The following is a 20,513-nucleotide window of genomic DNA, read 5'->3' on the forward strand; positions in this document are numbered from 1 at the left end:
TAAACAGGCTTTTCAAACTAAAGCACTTTTATTTTGAATTAAGAGCTAACAGAATTGTCCTCTTAAATGAGCACTTGCAAGTTTAAAAGTTGCCTTCCAGGTGGGCTGTAGTAAACAAATGTGTTAAGAGAGCGCTGAAAGCCCTTTTGGGGGCAAATGAGGGGAATCTCTTCATGTAACACACTTTCTGCAGTTAGAGAAATCTAGAACTTACATTTCCCCTAATTGTACATAAGCTGATTTGTGTATATATCTAGGGTCATAATTTACTTTCAGTTTACTGAATTTGTGAATTTTGCATTTGTTTTAATTTGTAATTCAGTTTTCTCCATGAAGCACACCATATGCCACCATTAATTCTTGCTCGTTGATTTCTTAGGAGATACATGAGTGCATATTCTGATGCAATTGTTGAGGTCTTTTGAAAATCAAATGACTGCGTGTTTTGCCATATGGGCCTTTGTTATTTAAAATAGCATATGATAAAGTAAGAGAAAGCAAAATGCAGAAGGACGTGTTAGGAAAAAAAATCATTGGAAAACTGTTTAAAACATTGTTTTAAACACACAATTTTCAACCTTTTTCTTCTCGGGGGCGCCGTTATATCTTCGGAACGTATCATTACTGATGCCGCACTCTCTCTTACCGTCTGTGAATGTACAATATCACAAGTGCACCGGGAGAACCTACGGAAACCAGTTACTGCCCTACGCTTTACACTGGGGCTACAGATGTTAATATCCGCCTTCAATGAGTTCAGTTGTCCCCAATGTTTTTCTTTTAACATCTTAGGCCGGGATTTGACATTCAGCTCCAGTTCATCCGTACCTACCGTGTCTGGTTTTGAAAGAGGACGACGGGGTTTTCGGTTTTCCCGGGGAACCACGGTGTTTGCGAGCCGCCTGCCGTACGTGCGGGCTGTAGACCTGGCCGCCGGCAGGCGCGCGGCGCGCACTAGGACCCAGCAGGGCTCCGGGCCCGGGTGAGAGCCGCGCCGCCGACCCCGGGCGGGCGCCGGGGCTGGAGCCGGGGTTCCGGCCGCGATCGGCTGCAGCTCTGCCGGGAGACGGCGCGACCCGGCGGCGGGGCCACCGGCGAGTCCAGCGCCGCCGCAGCCCCCCAATGCGGCCGCGAGAAGCAGAAGGGGGGGCAGGCGATCGAAGGTAACGAAAATGGGGCTCATTTCCTGCCTCCTGACCTTCTGCTCTGGTTCAGCATTGTGACGAGAAGCCCTCACTGTTCAGGCTGCTGCATTTGGGGGCACACTTTGATTTTTTAAGGTGTCCGCCCCCGTATTTCCACCTGGTTTCAGATTGATTTATAGCATGCAGTCCGAATGGGAGAGATCCAGGGCTGGCAAGTTGCATATTTTCATTAGTTTTGTCTCAAAAGTAAGTTCATTTAAAAAAAAAAAGTTTCTCAGGAATTTGAGGATAGTAGTTTTTAAATTTGTTTTTTTTAAATAGCAGACAAATGGATAATTTTTAAAAATTATGAAATAATTGATGTAATTCTGTTAATTACTTCCTAGGTCTTTACTTTTGTGGGCTCCCCAGGCATTACTTTTATTTTCAAGGAACTAACGTGTTAAATGTGGAGTTTGGCTCGGGCAGAGTTTACAGCATTGCTGTCGCAAGTGTTTTGCTATCAATTATAAACAGTCAAGTGTTTTGCTATCAATTATAAACAGTGTCAAATCTGTGGGCAGTTTAAACCTCTTTTCAAATACTGTAACTGGTTATCCTGATATGACATATACAGATGAGAGTTTCCTTTGAGGGCAGTCAGAATATTTCTCTTTTTGGAGAAACCTGGTTTTGAGGAGAAAACCATGATTACTGGCTGGGGAGGCTGAAGAGAGTATTTTTCATGCTTTGTTTATACTCTCGGATTTGACATTTGGGAAAGGGAAACACAGTCTTTCTTGGTAGCTTTTAATGGTGGGATTATTAATTTATTTAATTTATTAGTTTCAATTGGTTGGGCTCGGGGAGCCCTCTGTCACAGGATGTGCTTAAGGTGACACATTTGCCAGCAGTTGGGACACATGATTTGCACGTGTAAAATGTGCTTCAGCCGAAAGGTCTGGTCTGCTGGGAGCTCCCATGTGGAGCTGTTGTGGGCAGGGTGCGGCTGGCTCATTGAGGAAAAAGGGAATCATTTTCCTTAGCTAAGGAGACATCCTGTTATATTCCTTTTGTTCCCTGTTTTTCATTGATCGCCAGCGCTGCCTGAGAGGGGAGAGCAGCTTGGAGAGCTCGGAAGACTGCACAAATGACTCCAGCCCACTCTGCTCTCACACTGATTGGTCAGTTCGATGAAGACTTAGGGAAACAGTCACCCAAAACCTTCTTTGAAAATCATGCTGTAATTTCAGAGTAGCCTTCTCGTGCCCAGATTTCTGCAAGGTTGATTTTTAATTTGGGTGCAGTTTGCTTGAGATACCTTTGTGTTTAATTTTTTGTTGTTGCTTCTATCCAAAGAAAGTAGGCCATTCTGGTGACAAATTTCTTTGCAGACATCAGCTTTTATAGACATATCACTTTACAATACGTTCTCAATGGTTTCTCCTTGGGAGTTATAGAATGCAAAGTTGTTCAACTTAGAATAATTTTTCCTGTTTTTTTTTTTTTTTTGATCTGAAGAGTTAAATATCACTGTCAGCAGATGGTGCTTAACTGTATCTTTACTTTGATAATGTGTCTTGTGCATTATTAGCATGTATCTTGCACTAAATTTAAGTCTGTAACAGTGAAAGAAAAAGGCCACGAAGAGCCAACAATCAAAATCAGCTTGCAGACTGTTATAAGAAATTGTGGCATCTGGTTTGAGGAGAATGCATTTCAAGTTAAAAAAAAAAAAGGGCATTCTTCACCTTAAAAGAATGAGTTGGTAAATATTGTGAAATGTTCTACATAAGCGGAAAAATATAAGGCCGGTGGACAACTCCATTTGAGCCTTAAAACACCCCAATTAAAGAAGCACCGTCCCAGAAGTTGTTAAATGTATAAACACTTTTCCGATTGGCTTAAAAATTTAGACACAGGAAGTGGATGGTATCTAACAACCGATGAGTAGAGACATGGTTGTCATGGAAACTGAGACGAGTTACCCCCTCCAACACACGTACACTATCATAACCACCATTTAAAAAACAAAAAAACAAAACCTGCATGTCATCACAGATGCCTGGAGAACATGTTGCCTTCTGTAAGCTTTCCCACAGCATCTGTTGAAACCTGAGACCGTGCCTGTCAAATCAAGGTCATTTTACAACAACAACCAAAAATGCAGTCTCCTGGATTTCATAACTGTATTTTTACTGAAAAGATGTGAGGAAAAGGGCTTAAAGCAAGGAGGAGCACGCGTGCTTACTTTGCATTTTGCTACCTCGGAGTTGCGCCAGGGAAGGCTAAGAAGAATGTATTTGATCACTTAATTGTAGAAGCGAACTGATTTGTAAGTCTACTGTTAGAACAACACTCTGTGGAGCTGTAAAGACTAGGCTGTTACCTGTGGCTGAAGAGTCATTTGGGGACGGTATAATGAAGAGTTTCTGTTTGCAAGAGGCTTCTAACTTGAACTGTTGCAATTGAATTTGAAGAACTGTGGCATTTTGGAGCTTTGCTCTAAGGCTGCCTGTACAGGATAGATGAAGACTCTGTCTGGTGCTTTGGGAAGTATAAGGAAGGGTGTTCTTAGTAGCAAAGCAGGGAAAGGATAATCCTAAACAGAAATAAGGGCTCTTTCAAAACTGCAATTATTATTATTTTGGTTAACTGAGAAAAGTTTCCTCTTCTTCTGTGGATGGAGAAGAGTGCTTTAGTTTTTAGGATAATTGAGAGGTTCCCCACCTCAAGGTTGCGAATATTTTCAATATCTTGGTAGTGGTTTTAGTGAGGAGAGTAAAGAAAGGAGAAAAGTTTGGAGATCTCCCCCTTTCACTTTGCTAAGCAAAAAATAACTGAGGAGGCTAAATTTTGAATTTGAGGGTCAACATTGAAGCTTGTAAATATAAAACCGGTGCATTTCTTATATTTTTCTAATCTTGTCAATGGTAGTCTTTAAATTTGAAGCGATTGATATTCATTTAGAAATATCCTTCTTATAATCGTGACGATTTATAGCATGGTATTGCTTAGTCTTAACTGAAAATGGTCAATTTTACATTTCACTTAACTAACACTTTCGTCTTTTTAAAAAGCAGAAGATTTCCCTTGTTTTCATAAACTAATTGCATGGGGGCAGGGGAGAGGAGGTAGAAAGAATCCTAACTATACTGTAATATTTATTTAATATCCTGCATCTATGCCATAGGAAATACAGACGTTAGAAGCAATAGAGCATCATTGGGGTGATTTAGCATGTACTTCATGATCCCCTCTTGTCAAATATTTAACTGATTGAGATTCGGTGAAAAAGGTTAAGCTTAGTGGCACAACTGTTCTCTTTTAGCAAAGGATTTCCTGTAGGGAGCTTTCTTATCTTCAACTATGTTCATTGGCAGGAAACATGTCAGTTGCTTGTTTTTACAAACTGAAGGAAATGAATGGGATTTGTTAGTTTCTAGAATCTGCCTTCATGCTCCATTGTCTGTCAAATAGTTTGCTCAGAACAGTTCATTTTTAAATGGACTTTGGAGGAGTACAATTAAATTACTCCAAATCTTTGGCATTTCTGTTCATTTATTTTTGACTCTGAGATTAGAAACATTGGTCATTATACTGCTATGGACAACTTATTTGACCAACATACAAGATGTTCAGTAAAATTCCAATTCATTTTCAGTTGTCAGAGATATAGACATTAACTGAAGTTGGCGTTTTTTGATGAGGATGCCAAATTTCTAATAATTAGCCCAGAATACCAACCAAATGCCAGTTCTGTGGAGAGGTAAAGGGAAAGAGTCAGCTTCATTCTTCTCTTGGCTTGTGATAGTAAAATCCATCAAGATTACATGTCAGGTGTATGCCTCCTTTGCTGATGGAGTGGGGGAGAGTTGGAATTTGGGGAGGGGCTATAGCTAAAGCCAGGCTAGAGTCCGTATGAGAAAAACGAATCTTAACCTTGAAAAGAGTTATTGTGCAAAACTCTGCATTACTTTTTGAATATTATAAATAAATATATTTAATAGTTTCAGTTCATGTATGTTTCAAATTCTGGAAGAGGAAACAGGGTGAGGTTCTTAAAAGGAAAATAAGTACAGAAACCTCCCTTTGAAGGGAACAGCCGGGGGAGGGGGTTAAGAGAGCCTAAGGGAGGGCACCATTTGTTGCGATGGTTTTCACACATTTTTGAAGACATCATTTTGGTTTTATATTTAGCACCAAATGGAGTCTTATGCAAGACCCTAATATACGAGTGGAATAAACACAGAGCTGCTCTGGGGGAACCAAGAGCCGGGAACCCAGAATCTGCTCTTTTCTCCTGGGCTGTGCCTGGGGCACACCCTAGGACCCTAGTATCCCTGTGAACTGTTTGACAACCACTGCTTTTAAAGTGCCCCAAATATTCTCTAAGGAAGGCCCCGAGGGAATTGCTTGCAGAGTCCTGGAACTTCTGAGCTGAAGAGAGAACTTTTGCCTTGACAGTTTAAGAGGGCACTTGTGCTCAGAGGAGGAAGAAGGAATGGCAGACAATGGGCTCTAATAAGACATTCTGTATATAGCGCTAGGCTGGACTGGCTATAAGTATGAAAGAGCCCTGGTTCCATCTGTAATAAGGGAAGGGGAAAGGACTTTTTTTTTTTTTTTTTTACATCTTTATTGGAGTATAATTGCTTTACAATGGTGTGTTAGTTTCTGCTTTATAACAAAGTGAATCAGCTATACATATACATATATCCCCAGGAAAGGACGTTTTTAAAGGGCCCCCTTTCCTCATAAGTTACAGGAACATCATGTGCAGGTGTTTGAGATTAGTCGATTCTCATTGTCCTGGAATGTGTGGATTTATTCTAGTACCACCTCAGGATCTGTTATATCACTGTTACTCTGTCAGTGAAAATTATTTCATATTAAGTGTCATTCATGAAACGAAAGTTTGCCAAGCTATATAATCTGCTTGGCAGACGCGGTAGTGTTTTGAGTGTTGAGTAAAATGATAACACATGGATGATATTTGAATATCATCAAACATATTCAGATTATCTCTTCTATTATGAGATTTACTGAAATGGCAGTATTGGGATTGAGTTCAGTTCCCCTTGTTTACATCCCAGAGGCCATAAATATTAAGATTTCTAGGGGTGGCGGACAGAGGGATCCCCTTCACTTCCACTCCTAATTTTCACAACCCCTTGATTCACATGTGCTCGGTTACAAGCAGCAGGGACTTCACGCAAACGGTATCAACAGCATTGTGCTTCTTAGGGTCACAGCAAACCTCCTTGCATTGTTTCTTGGAGGCCGCACAGTTGGGGAGTTTATAGAAGTAGAAAGGACAGCCTCCTGTCTACATGCTCCTATTACTTCCACTGTGCTTGCCATGCTTCTAGTACCTGTGTGGGTCAGAGATGGCGATTAAAATAATCAATATTCTGGGAAGCCACAGATCTTCTCACAATTTGTGCCGGAACTTTTTCTTTCTTTAAAGAAAATGTTTCCTGTAGAAAGATAAAACTAGTATAAGCACAAAATAGTTGGCCGTGGTAGTGGATGAAAATGACTGTGGTTAACTTTTGTTTGTTGAATTGGGTTGAATAAAGCTTTTCACGTTTAGGCTGTTTAAAGCTATCTTATTCCTCCTCCCACCTGCATTTCAAAGAAGAATGAGTGTGTACAGCCATAGAAAACCAACGGAGCTGTCCCAAGGCGTATTCATAATAATAGACCAGTGACTCTCCTTGAGTGAGCACTTATACTCCGATGTTCTTGGGGACTTTGTTTTGGAACTCAAGGATGCTTCCAATTACCAGGACCTTGCTGAAGTTGTTAATGGAGGGCTCCACATATTACAGAGTGTGTCTGCTACCTTTGCGGATGTCACTTTCTTAAGATTCAGACAGTAGTAAGTCCTACTGGAAGAGGTGATTTTAGAATATTCTACAAGGTTAGATTTTAGATAACCTCACATTTCTCTTTAAAGTCTGAAATGTTCTCATTTGGCAAACTTAACATTTTTGCAGGCTGTAAAATGAAAACAGTTACCATTTAATGACTAGTTAATAAGGTCTCTAAATTAAGACAGTCATATTGTTTCGTGGAATTGGATTTAGCATTTAGAATGGTCTCTCGGAAAAGAAATAAGTTGCTCATGGTAAGTTTGGCAATATTGGATAATATAGAAAAGTCACATCCAACTGATAAGGGGTTTTTGTTTATCAGGTGCTGCCCCTATTAATTATTATAATAATCTAGTATTAATATAATATTACTACTACTACTACTAAATAATGATAATATGCAGTAATGTCCCTTCACAGATGAAGAAACTGAGGTAACTATGTTTCCAGGCCACACACTCTTTGGTACAAGTAGTTCTCACCCTCAGGCCCCCTGACTCCAAGTTCCAGTCATTTTCTGTCCCACTGGCTACCTTACAACTGCTCCTCTGTTTCTATTCCAGGGTTGATAACTCCCCCTTCTATGCTTGAAATGGCGTCTCCTCCTGGGAAAAATTGCAAGGGGCGGGAAAAATATTGTGATTTTGGCAAGAAGTAGGGTTTTGCTTCTTGACATTCTGTGTTCCCATGTTTGACCATCAGTGATGGGAGGAAACTTTTAGTTCCCTTGTCAGAGTTACCTTCCTTAATTTATCTTCATCTTTTCTTTCTTTGAATGAATTTTTTTAAATTAATTAATTTTTGGCTGCGTTGGGTCTTCATTGCTGCGCGCGGGCTTTCTCTAATTGCGGCGAGCGGGGGCTACTCTTTGTTGCAGTGCGCGGGCTTCTCATCGTGGTGGCTTCTCTTGTTGCGGAGCACGGGCTCTAGGCACGCAGGCTCAGTAGTTGTGGCACACGGGCTTAGTTGCTCCGTGGCATGTGGGATCTTCCCGGAGCAGGGATTGAACCTGTGTCCCCTGCACTGGCAGGTGGATTCTTAACCACTGCACCACCAGGGAAGTTGCCATCTTCATCTTTTGAAATTCCCTTCATGCATCCCTGAGCACATTCACCTAGTTGGTGAACAAAGGGCTCTTACCACAGGGATATGATTTTCTTTAATTACCCAAATATTACACTTAGAATTTCTGTTGGTGGCATCCAGAAAACAGATTTCCTAGACAGTGTTCTCTTTATAATTCATAAGAACTGCTCAAGAAACTCAGAGATGCAAATTCAATGATACCTCCTTTATTTTTTTTGGAATAAAAAACAAGTGGCTTCAGTTGTCAGATTAGGAGGGTGTTGGGTATCTCCTTCTTGAGACCCCCTTACCTGTAAATCAAACAAACTCCACATGGGTTTATATAGACCAAGTGAAACTGGGTTAGTCTGACTTTCTCATCTAAGCCAGGAGCTCTGCTCTCATTCTGGCAAAGGGGAAAATGACAAGTTAAATCTTCACCTGGGCACCCCACTATGCCTGGTATGTATGTGACCAGTTGGAACTAGCAATGGAACCGATGTGGACATTTTCAGTGATGCAGGTGGCTGGTACTTTCTAATTCTCTGGAAGACTTCAGGTAAATGATCAGCACTTGAATGGAACTAATTCATATTTCACACGTGTCCTTTCACAGATCTCACATGTGAAGTCATTTTAAAGAATTGATCTAGGGACGTGTTCAATATATATATATGCACCAATTTGGGGGAACGAATCACCCACCCATTCATTCAATGAACAGTTATTGTGTGCCTACTGCATATAAGCGACTATGCCCTGTGATAGGGAACTAAAGGGGAAGAAGTCACCGGCAGAGTCAGCCGTCTGTTCCCTAACTCTGAGTGGCTTCTTAAACTGTAAGTATCCCCAAATTTGGCCCTATTGAAGTTTATATTCTAAGCTGATGTCGACAGATTGAAGGGACGCCCTCCCTGAGTTCCTCTCTCCAGGTGTAAGTGCAAGGAGGATTCCAGGGTGGGTAGTTTACTTGGGAGACGATCCCAGGAGGACAGCAGTAGGGGGCGCGAGTGGGAGACTCGTCTATGCCCCCACACCCCGCCCCCTCCACCTCCATCCCCGGTTACACTGCGAGGGGCGCCTAGGCGCGCTGAGAGCTGGTGTCCAGCATGTCGCTTCTAGGCACTGGCTGATGACTCAGGAGACGTTGATTCCCAGCACTTAAGGTTGGTGCGTGAGCTTCTGCCAGACAAGGTGCTCAGGGAGGTTCTTGACACCTCTGGTCGAGGTGAAGGTTGGACTGGTGGCGCTGAGTAGTGAGGCCTGAAGGGGACGTGGGCCGGGTACCAGCAGCCTCTACAGTGCTCTCCACTTCTCAGCTCCTTCCACGATCTTGGAACTGAGAATGCTTTACAAGAGTCATTTTTAGTGGTCCTCTGAACTTCAAAATGAAGATCCTGAGAAAGTGGTTTTTCGGTCTGAGAAATGGGAACAAGAGAAGGACATAAGCTCTGAGTCTAAGCATTCAGGCAGAAATTTTCAATAAGGGCACTTATTTTGTTGTGTATGTTTTTATTTTGGTTTGGTTTTTCTCTGTTACAACCATTATCCTTGTTTCCCAGGTTGGGAAACTTGGACAGCCACTTGTTTTACATGCCAGGTATCTCATTTATCACCAGGGCCCCTTGCTGCTTTCTTTGAAATCCACCTCATGGTCATCTCCTCATCTTGAGTTCTAGTGCCTCACTCTGAGAATACTGCTGGGAACCTCCGAGGTGCTCTGTCCCTCCTGGCCCCTTTCCTTCCTCTGTCCTCCTGAAGACTTCTGTCCCTAAACCACTCTGGAAGTTAAGGGCTTTGAAGTTAGACTTCTTGCTTTCAAACCTACTTACAGCTGTGTGACCTTAACCTCAGGCTCAGTAATGTGAAATAAGACTCATTAATGTGGAAATCCTGAAAGGATGCTTGTGAAAGCTAATGATAAACCGTTGACAGACAGCCTGATGCATAGTTGCAACTTAAATTATTGTAGCTATTTTTATTTTTACGTTGTTATTGTTGTGTTATGTCCCTCATCTACTAAGAACCTATGCGGGCTCCCTGTTGCTCTCCTTACCGAGTCTGTCCTCCTCTGCCTAACTTTCAAGACCTTCTATAATCTGGCCGTCCCCATTAGTGCTCAGGAAATGCCCCCGGATCTGGTCAGGGTTCATTCATCCCTGAACTTGCCTTATTCCTTCTAGCTCCCCTGACTTTGTTCATATTGTTCCCTGACCACAACCTTCTTCTTCCCCGCTTCACATGTTGTAGGGTCACCAGTTTCACCCACTCTGCAACTGTGAGGTGCAGAAAAATGCAATTTGTCTATTTTGTCTGCAGCAAACCTTCCTCCCAGCAAACACCCTTCGGTTATCAGGAAAAAGAATAATAACTTTTGATCCCGTCTATTTAAAAACTTAGTTTGATCTGATAATCCAAATAGTCCTTTAAGATAATTCTCAGTCTTCCTAGGAAAACAATATCCCTTCCTTCCTGTTGTTCCCTTTCTTTGCCGGTGATGTCAGAGTGTGAGGAAGGGGTGTCTCGTGTACTTTTATTTCTTACAGAGGACTAGCAAATCTGTCTCCTTAGTTACGGTGGCCTTGACTCTCAGAGGCTGGGTCTCTTGCCATGGTGTTGCTTGTTCTGTATTAGCAGATGAAATCTGTGGCTCTTATAACACATAGTCCAGTCCAGTGGTTTCCAAAGATTCAAAGTAAAACACAGATACATTTTCATGAGATTCCAGGAAGCATATGTGGACAGGTGATACAAAAGTTTTTACAAAATAACCTGTATAGCTGAAATAGAAATTTTACAAGGTATTGTTATCCTTTTTATACTTGATGTACTCAGATCTTTTCCATTCTATTTTATTTAATGAAAAAAAACCCCCCAAAACAAAAAACCACACTTGGGACCCAATAAGTGACCCACAGTTTGCAAAAAAAGTTGATCTGGTCATCCTCTTGGCTTTATGAGAACCTGACGTGTCATCCCCTGCTGGCTGGGTCCACCCTTAGCTCCCACTGGCAGCAAACTCGTGAGTATGTGTGACACCATCCATCAAGCCCACTGGCCTGGTGGTCCTTGCAAGGGGTCCACTACTCAGTCCACAGTCTACCCGAGGCACTCCACCACACAGCTCCCTCTGTTTGATCAGGCTGCAGTGCTGGGCTGAGGAAGCTGTGTTCCAGGCTGGTGCAGACCCTCTCTTCCTAGGGCTCTGGATGATGGAGGGGGATGGACACAAACACATCCCTCTGCACTCAGGGGTAGCTCCTCTATCAAGAGGCAGAATCCACTGTCTTCTTCTCTTATCTCCTTTTTCCTGCCCATCGTTAACTGGATCCAGAAAGAGGTGGGCTTTTCTTTCACTTCCCCTCCACCATCTCATCCTTCTACCATCCAGGCAGAAAGATTAGCAACTTCACTGTCACTCATGGAAGAAAGCAGTATCTTCTGTAGCCTTCAGGTCAATTCTTTGAGCTGGGTCCTCCAGACTGCTGCTAATAGGTGAAAATCCTGTCCCAGGAGAAAGCCTGACTTTCAAGGCTATGGAATTTCTGCCTATGGCAGAGTGAACTAGTTTCCCACCTATGTCCATTAACTACATTTCTAAGACTCCCTTGCAGCTAAGAATGGCAAAATTTGGGCTTCCCTGGTGGCGCAGTGGTTAAGAATCCGCCTGCCAATGCAGGGGACAGGGGTTTGAGCCCTGGCCCGGGAAGATCCCACATGCTGTGGAGCAACTAAGCCTGTGTACCACAACTACTGAGCCTGCACTCTAGAGCCCGCGAGTCACCACTACTGAGCCCGTGTGCCACAACTACTGAAGCCCGAGCGCCTAGAGTCCATGCTCTGCAACAAGAGAAGCCACGACAATGAGAAGCCCGCACACCGCAACAAAGAGTAGCCCCCCCCCGCTTACCACAACTAGAGAAAGCCCGCGTACGGCGTTGAAGACCCAACACAGCCAAAAAAATAAAAGCAAATAAATAAATAAATTTATAAAAAAAAAGAATGGCAAAATTCTAGCCACTTGGATGTGAGTAGATGTGAAGTATGTTGTTTCTGGTTTGTGCCCTTGTTTTTCTTTATAATTTTATCACATACTTTTTAAATCCTGAAACTGTATATAGTTTAGTTGCACACGATTTCATATAGATGGAAACATTATATATATATACACACCCACACACCATTTGTAGTATATACAGATATATAGTATAGATACCTATGTATTTATATATATGTAAACGTATGTTGTGTGTATATTTATGTCTACAGTTACATCTGTAAACAGATGGATTTTTTTTAAGTGAACACACCTATGTAACCAGCACTTATGTTAATAAATAGAATGTTAGCTTCACCCAAGAAGTCCCCTTATGCCCCTAAGGCACTATCTTTTGCAAGATGACCACTATCCTAATTTTTTTTTTTTAAATAAATTTATTTATTTATTTATTTTTGGCTGCATTGCGTCTTCGTTGCTGCACATGGGTTTTCTCTAGTTGCGGTGAGTGGGGGCTACTCTTCGATGCAGTGCGCGGGCTTCTCATTGTGGTGGCTTCTCTTATTGTGGAGCATGGGCTCTAGGCACACGGGCTTCAGTAGTTGCAGCATGTGGGCTCAGTAGCTGTGGCATACGGGCTCAGTAGTTGTGGCTCGCAGGCTCTAGAGCACAGCCTCAGTAGTTGTGGCACAAGGGCTTAGTTGCTCCGTGGCATGTGGGATCTTCCTGGACCAGGGCTTAAGCCCATGTCCCCTGCATTGGCAGGCGGATTCTTAACCACTGTGCCACCAGGGAAGTCCCTATCCCAATTTGATCTATTTTTTTACTGAGAGAAGTGTATTAAAAGTCTCTCAGTAAAGTGGTAGATTATCATTTTTTTCTTGATATATTTTGAAGTTACACTATTTGGTATATACACATTTAGAATTCTTCTATCTTCTTGGAGAATCAAATTTTTTATTATTATGAAGTAGTGCACTTTAACTCTCATAATGCTTTTTGTCTTAAAGCATATTTTGTCTGGTGTCCATGCAACAATACTAGTCAACAGTAGGATATAATAGCTTCTTCATTATTAGTTCTTGCTCTTTGTTTTCCATTCTTTGTTTTTTCAAACTCTTTACATCTGTATTTTATTTTATTTTGTTTTCTATTTTTTGGCCGTGCCACACAGAATGCGAGATCTTAGTTCCCTGACCAGGGACCGAATCCATGTCCCTTGCAGTGGAAGTGAGGCATCTTAACCACTGGACTGCCAGGGAAGTCCCTACATCCTGTATTTTAGATGTATCTTTTGTAAATGACATAACACTGGGTATTGTTTTTATGCAGTCATACATATCTTTTAAATGAAATATGTAAGCATTTATATTTATTGTAATTTCAGATTGATTTCAATTTATTCTTTCATGTTATTTTATTCTTTCCATTTGTCCTACCTCTTCATGTTTCTTTTTTTTCACCTCTTCATGTTTCTTTTTCTTTCACCTCTTGCCTTCTTTTGAATTGATTAACATTTTTTCCTTATTTCATGTATTATTCTATAGTACTTTGGAAGTTTTACACTCTATTATTATTCTTTTAGCGGTTCTCTAGAAATTTAAGCATGCATACTTAAAAGTCTAAAGTGAATCATTTTCTTTCCTCTCCTCCTAAACAATGCAAGGAGCTTAGACCATTTAATTCCAGTCATTACCACCTCTCACACCTGCCCCTGCTAGCTTGGGTCCCATTTTTGCCCAGTGTTTTAGTTTTATCTTGTGGGTTTTTTTTAGCTTCGTGGGTTAGACATTATCATTTAAAAATAGAAATTTGTTCAGATTTACCCACATATTTATTACTTTCTTTGCTTATAATTTCTTCCCCTACTTGTACTCCCCTACCCATCACTTCTCTTCATAGATTTCGTTAAGTGAGGATCAATTGAGGGAGACCTATTTTACTTACTGTTTGTTGGAAAATTCTAATTCTTTCCTTTTTTTCCTTAAAATATAGTTTTGCTAGGTATAAAATTCTGGTTACTTTCTTTCAACACATTAAAGATGTTCCGTTGTCTTCTGACTTCTGCTGCTAAGAAATCAATACTGAATCTAATTGCCATTTGTCTTGGAAGGTATTTGTTTTTCAAGGAAACCTTATAACTGCTTTGAAGGTATTCTTTTTATCTTTGGCATTCTGCAGTTTTATTATAAAGTGTCTATAGATGTGAATTTCTTTTTTATGTATTTATTTTGCTTTGGATATTTTGTTTTGTGAATTTGTGGATTGATTTTTTTCATCAATTCTGGAAGGTTCTCAGAGTATTGTTCCTGCTTAGTACTCTTTTTTCTACTTCTGGATTTTAGATTAGGTATATGTTAGACTTCTGTTGTCTTCTCTATGTATTAACCTCTTTTTCATATTTTCTGTCTATATAATATCTTTATATGCTACAGTCGATAATTTTTTCAGTCCTTTTTGTTTCTTGTATCTAACCTGTCTAATCTTGCTCATAGTTTATATACTTGTGTCCTTCTATTATTTTTTAAACATTTATTTTATATTGTGCATCTGATAATTTTTTAGACTTTTAAAAAACTGAAATAGAGTTGACATACAATATTGTTAGTTGATAATTTAAAAATTTGATGTCTATGGGTTCAGTTCTACTATCTCTTATTTCTGCTAGTTTTTGTTCATGATGCTTTGTTTCTATATGCATGTGTGTATTTGTGGCTTTTATTTTACTTTGTTTTATTTTACTGTGACCTTATTTTTTTTACTTTATCAATGAGAATAATTTGAGGTTTGAATTGAAGGTGAGTTTCACTAGATTTTGCATTTGTTTCTCCCAGGTGCCTGGGATCATCACCAATCTGCAAAGCAAGGACTTAAAAATTCTCAACTAGAGGTTTGGGGACCGACCACATAATCAATTCATACTCAAAACCCATGTAAGGATTGTCTTATGGTTATAAATGTTCAGTAAGGACTTTCTCCCCTCTACTGAGCACTGAGTTTTGAGACAGGCAATTCTGGTAGCCTTTTGGAGTCCTATCTTTAGCAGGACACCTCCTATTACACTTTGTACCTTGGTGGGTCCTGGCTTTGTCAGTGCCAGCAACTTTATCACTGACCCTTATGCCCTGCTAACTTGTAAAAACAGAAGCCTAAGTTAGCATTTCAAACTATTTTTGAGGACATGTTTTGTCCAGCATTTTTGATTGTTTTCAGAAGATTTTAAAGTTATCTATTCTGCCATATTGCCAGAAAAAGAACTATTCTTTCTCTTTGTATTCCTTATTTAATAATCCTAATAGTCCCTGAAACATATGAATGCCTCTGGGCAACTAGGGTGTGCAAAAAACATATGAATGTCTCTGGGCAACTAGGGTGTGCAAAAAACAGTAGAGGAAAAGCATTATTTTCAAAATATTACCTCCTGACACACATATTCCAGGGTAATTTAAGCCCTAACGTGTATTAGTTGAGGTAACACTAGTTGCTTCAATAAACCCAACGTAGTGCAGTGAATCAAAACAATAGATGTTTATTCCTTATATGTCCAAAATGGGTATCCCTGATTAAAGAATGGCTCTGATTCAGGTGGTGATTTAGGGAATGAGCCACTTTCCTTCCTATGGCTCTGCCATTGTCAGTCTATGGCTCCCAAGGTCATTGTGCTTATTTGGATCACACTGGCAAAAAAGCAAAGAATGTGTAGACTCATGAGTGGCATGTTTTTACTAGCCAGCCCTAGATGTGGCACATTCCACTTCCTTTCCCATTCTATTAGCTAATACTTGGTAAGATTGCCACATCTGACTGCAAAGAGGGGTTGCTGGGAAAAGTAGTCTGGATGTGTGTCTAGGACAAAGAAGAAACAGGTTTAATAAATAACCAGTCTGTCTCTGCCATGTAGTTCCTCCGTGAAACTTCAGCCCAACCTGATTTCTCACTTCTCTGAGCTCCTGTTTCACTTATAATCAAGGCCACCAACTTTAGGACCTAATTATCCTGAATTATTTCATGTTTGTACAGTTTAAATCCCCAGCTATATAATAACTTCCTTGAAGGTGTGAATTTTGTGCTCAACTTTTTTTGTGTGGTACACGGGCCTCTCACTGTTGTGGCCTCTCCCGTTGCGGAGCACAGGCTCCGGACGTGCAGGCTCAGCGGCCATGGCTCACGGGCCCAGCCTCTCCGCAGCATGTGGGATCTTCCCGGACCTGGGCATGAACCCGTGTCCCCGGCATCGACAGGCGGACTCTCAACTACTGCGCCACCAGGGAAGCCCTGTGCTCAACTTTTGAAAATGTCCCCTACCGCTCAGTTTTGAACATGCTGTATGCTCTAAAAAAAAAAAAATTAAACCTCTTAATGAAAGGAGAAGGTTCTTGTTGTAACATATTTAGGGGTGTAGCGTTGTGGTCTGCAACTTACTCATTATGTTAAGCCTTCAACTTTTCTTCTTAGATTTGAAATATGTTGAAATAAAAATTTGGAAAAAACCCCAAACGTCGGGAGTCTGGAGGGGGCACTACAAACAATAGTTGCATTTCCATGGGGGTTCAGTTTAATCTGTCTCGGTAGCTTCTTCTGCACTGTTGAAATCAGCCTTTTCAGCTGTCTCTGGGTTGTTATGAGAATTCATTCAGTCATTCTGAAAATATTTGTTGAGGTCTACAGAGTGCTAGATATTGTTGAGAGGCAGGGCATTGGGAGATGAGCAACACAGATAAGATTCTGCCCTATAGGGGGTGGGATGAGGAGGTGCAGACAAACTGCTTTGAGTGGAAAAAGACCTTTACAGTTGGCTTTGTGATTGATATAGTGATGGTGAGGTTCTAGTTATTTGTATGATGTGGGAAAAAAAAGGCTTGGTGCTGTCTCAAGCCCTTAAGTAGAGACCTTGCCCTCCCTTTTCCTTTGGCTTTAGGTCTTGCTTAAGGAGACCAACCTTTCTCCAGGCTAGTATTTTAACAACAAGCAGAGGAATTTAGCTCTTGAATATTCTTCAGAGCCACAGATAATCTCAGCTAAACTGGGCCTTAGGTTATTGGCCTCAGTATCACTCTTTACTTGAGTTTAACTCATTACTTTGTTGCTAGGCTCGATGTTTTCAATGCTTCATTTTATTTTCTGTTGCTGTTGGTCTTAGTAAATGAGAATGACATATGGACCTGAGTTAAATTGTTGGAATCATAATTTGCTTTCATTGAGTAGTTTTCTTTCTCTACTGCACTGTACTGTGGATGGGAAAATGCACTGACATCTTAGAAACTCTAACTAATCTATTATCCATCTGCTCGGATGCAAACACAATGCATGTGGCAAATTACTTTATATGCTGATAAAGCCTGTGCTTTGGAAAAATGTTGTGCTGTTTATATACAAAACATTGTTTTGAATCAAGCCATCTAAAATATGCAGATGAAGAAAAGGAAGTGTATTCTGAATACAACAAAATTCCAGGAAGGGTCAGGCTGCAAAATACAAGATGTGGTGAGTCTGTAATTAGGTATTGACCATGTTTTATTCGACTGAGCAGCTTCTTGGGCTTAGCTCTGACATTGGTCAGAGAATAGCTTTCCAGCCCAAAGGAGTTCACTGTAGAAGATGACCTAGGTGGATAATATAGCTCCCTCAAAAGCCAAGGCAGAGCTAGCCTTTCACTTCACTTATTATGTTGTTTCCTTCATGGAACAGGGCATAGAATTTCTGGCAGATGAGAGTAGAGGACAGAATTTCTAATAAGAGAGATGAAGTTGGGGGGGGGTACACAGTGCTTTTTTTGAAAATTATGTTCATTTTCTTCTCAACTCTAAGGCTTCTCTCTTATCTTTTTAGGAAAAATGCTCTCTTGTTTGGAAGAGTTTCCAAAACTGCTCTTTTAGAGGTACCAAGTCTCAGCCAAGGACATTAACAAGATATAGAGCCCATGAACTAGCAGGCTGGGTAGGATAGTTAAGTTCTTCTACTGATACAATGAGCGACTGAATGGTGTCTTCTCATATTGAACAAGGGCTCATTTGTATCCTTAATACCAAATATTCTGTCACGACAAAGGGTAGGGACAAAATCTCCACATTCTTGACGTGGCCAATGTGAGTTTTAAATTAATTTATATTTTTTAAGCGAAGTACTCCATGCATTATTATTGGGGTGACCATATATCTTGATTTGTTTGTGATAGTTTGGGTTTGTGCCTATTGCCCCAGTGTAATGACTAATACTACCTCTTTTCATTTTCAAAAGCATCCTGATTTGTACGATAAATTATGGCCACCTTACTTACAATGGTAGTCAATATGTCTAGCAGTAGTAGATCCAGTCTGTTTAGAGACCAACTCTTCTGCTGAGAAAAGATGCTTAAAATTAAAAAGAAAGAAAAAAAAAGAAGTCAGTTTGGAAGCATTGGAGAGCCATCAAGGCAATGAGGAATAGCAGAGCTAAGATTTGGGGGCAGGAAAGTTCCTTCATCTAAGAGGCGAGCCCAGCTTTTGTATCTTCTTCTAGAGACAATTATCAATTGCAAAAGTAGTGGCTAAGAGACTAAAAACTTAACAGAGCTTTCAACAAACTCATGGGCTTAGGTAGTCAAGTCCCGCCAAGGAGCACAAACCCTAGTAAACAACCTCAGTTTTCATTTGGAGCTCTGAATCAAGATGAACCAGAAATAGAAAAACTCTCACAGGGACTGAAGCCAAAAATGAAATATTTTCAGATTAGTGTCACTAGCTTAGATGCCTGCCAGAAGCCAAAGCAAAAATCCTCTCTGGAGGAAGATACATCTTCCAGAGCCTCATGTTCACTAGAGTTTTTCATGTACTATATCTGTCACCCAATGAAAAATAACTAGATATGTGAGAAAATGAGACATAATCAAAAACCAAGAAAAAAATTTGACAACTAAGATATACCTACAAGGGATCCACATAGTGAATTAATTAGATATAGTCTCTAAAATAACTATGATTAATATATTCAAAGAATTAAAAGATTTAAAAACTTGCCAGAGAACTGAAAATTATAAGCAAAAACGTAGAACTGAAAAATATAGTTACTGAAGTTAAAATCTAAATAGATGAACTTTTTGGGGTGATGGAAATCCTCTAAGACTGAATTATGGTGATGGTGATGGTTGCACAACTGAATTAACATACTAAAATCATTGAATAAACATTTACAGTAGGTGCATTTTATGGTATGAAAATTATACTTTAATAAAGTTGTTAAAAAATGGATGGATTAACCAGATGTAGTTGAAGAGAGAGTTAGTGAACTAGAATATAAGGCAGAAGAAAATACCCAAATAAAGCACAGAGAGGCAAAATAATGGAAAGTAATTTGAAAGATTTGTGAAATATAGTAGAAAGGCCTCATATACAAATAATTGGAGTTTCAGTAGGTAGGGAGAGAGAAAATGGAACAGGAGAAATAATTGGGGGAAAAAAATGACTGAGAATTTTCCAAAACGAACAAATGGCACAGAGCCACAGAATCAAGAAGCCCTAAGACACCAAGCAGGGTCTGTATAAAGAAACTTCACCTAGGAACAACACAGTGCGATTTCTGAAAATCAAAACAAGAGAAAAGCTGAAAAGCAGTCAGGGCTGGAAGAGTGGGTACCTTTTGTCTTCAAAGGAGCAACAATAAGATTGACAACTGACTCACTGAAACAGTAAAGTCAAAAGGGAATGGATGATATCTTCAAGTTGCTGAAAGAAAACAACTGTTAACCATGAATTCTATATTTACCTAAAAGGATTTTCAGAAAAAACTAAAAATATTTTAAAAAATTATTATGAGCACATTTATCCTAAAGAAAATACTAAAAGGCATCCTTTGGACAGAAGGAAAATTATCCCAGATGAAAGCTCAGAGATGTAGGAAGGAATGAAGAGCAATAGAAATAATAATTAGTTAAATATAAATAAATACTAGCCATACAAAATAATAATAATTTTGTCTTGTGGAGTTTAAAATATATAGGGAATAAATATATATATGATCAAAGTGGAACTCAAGTCTGGACAGATTAATGAAATGAAATTGTTCTAAGCCCTTTATATTGGAAAGGAAGTGATAAAAACTAATTAGTGTTAGCCATTAATAAGTCAAGGGTGCATGCTTTCAACTCTGGATAATCTTTAAAAGAATGATGAAGGAATATATAAATAATAAGCTAAGAGAAGGGGGAAATAGAATAATAAAAAATACTCACATAATTCAACAGAAGGTGGAAAATGGGAGAAAAAGGATCCTAGACTAGGATCTTAAGATCCTAGACTAGGATCTTATGAGACAAATAAAAACTAGTAGGTTTAGGCCCAGATATACCAGCAGTTATGTTAAATATAAACAGAGTAAATACCCTAATTAAAAGTCAAATATTATCAGATTGAACTTTTAAAAAACCTATATACTGCTTTAAAGAGACACACATTATTTAAAAATATATGGAAG

The 20,513-nt window shown here is 39.9% G+C and overlaps 1 protein-coding gene across 7 annotated transcripts in view; it reads left to right on the top strand.

Moving 5' to 3' along the window:
- Positions 1 to 1,006: 1,006 nt before the first annotated feature.
- FOXN3 (forkhead box N3) overlaps positions 1,007 to 20,513 on the top strand; it is a 405,900-nt gene continuing 386,393 nt past the window's right edge. For 6 of the 7 annotated variants that reach the window (XM_067728219.1, XM_067728275.1, XM_067728258.1 and 3 more), the window contains exon 1: positions 1,007 to 1,163. The gene's annotated coding sequence lies outside the window, so the exon portion shown is untranslated. The remainder of the gene's footprint in view (positions 1,164 to 20,513) is intronic. The other variant, XM_067728238.1, reaches the window with a different exon arrangement.

Source organism: Pseudorca crassidens, chromosome 1 (assembly GCF_039906515.1).
Source record: "Pseudorca crassidens isolate mPseCra1 chromosome 1, mPseCra1.hap1, whole genome shotgun sequence".
NCBI lineage: Eukaryota > Metazoa > Chordata > Mammalia > Artiodactyla > Delphinidae > Pseudorca > Pseudorca crassidens.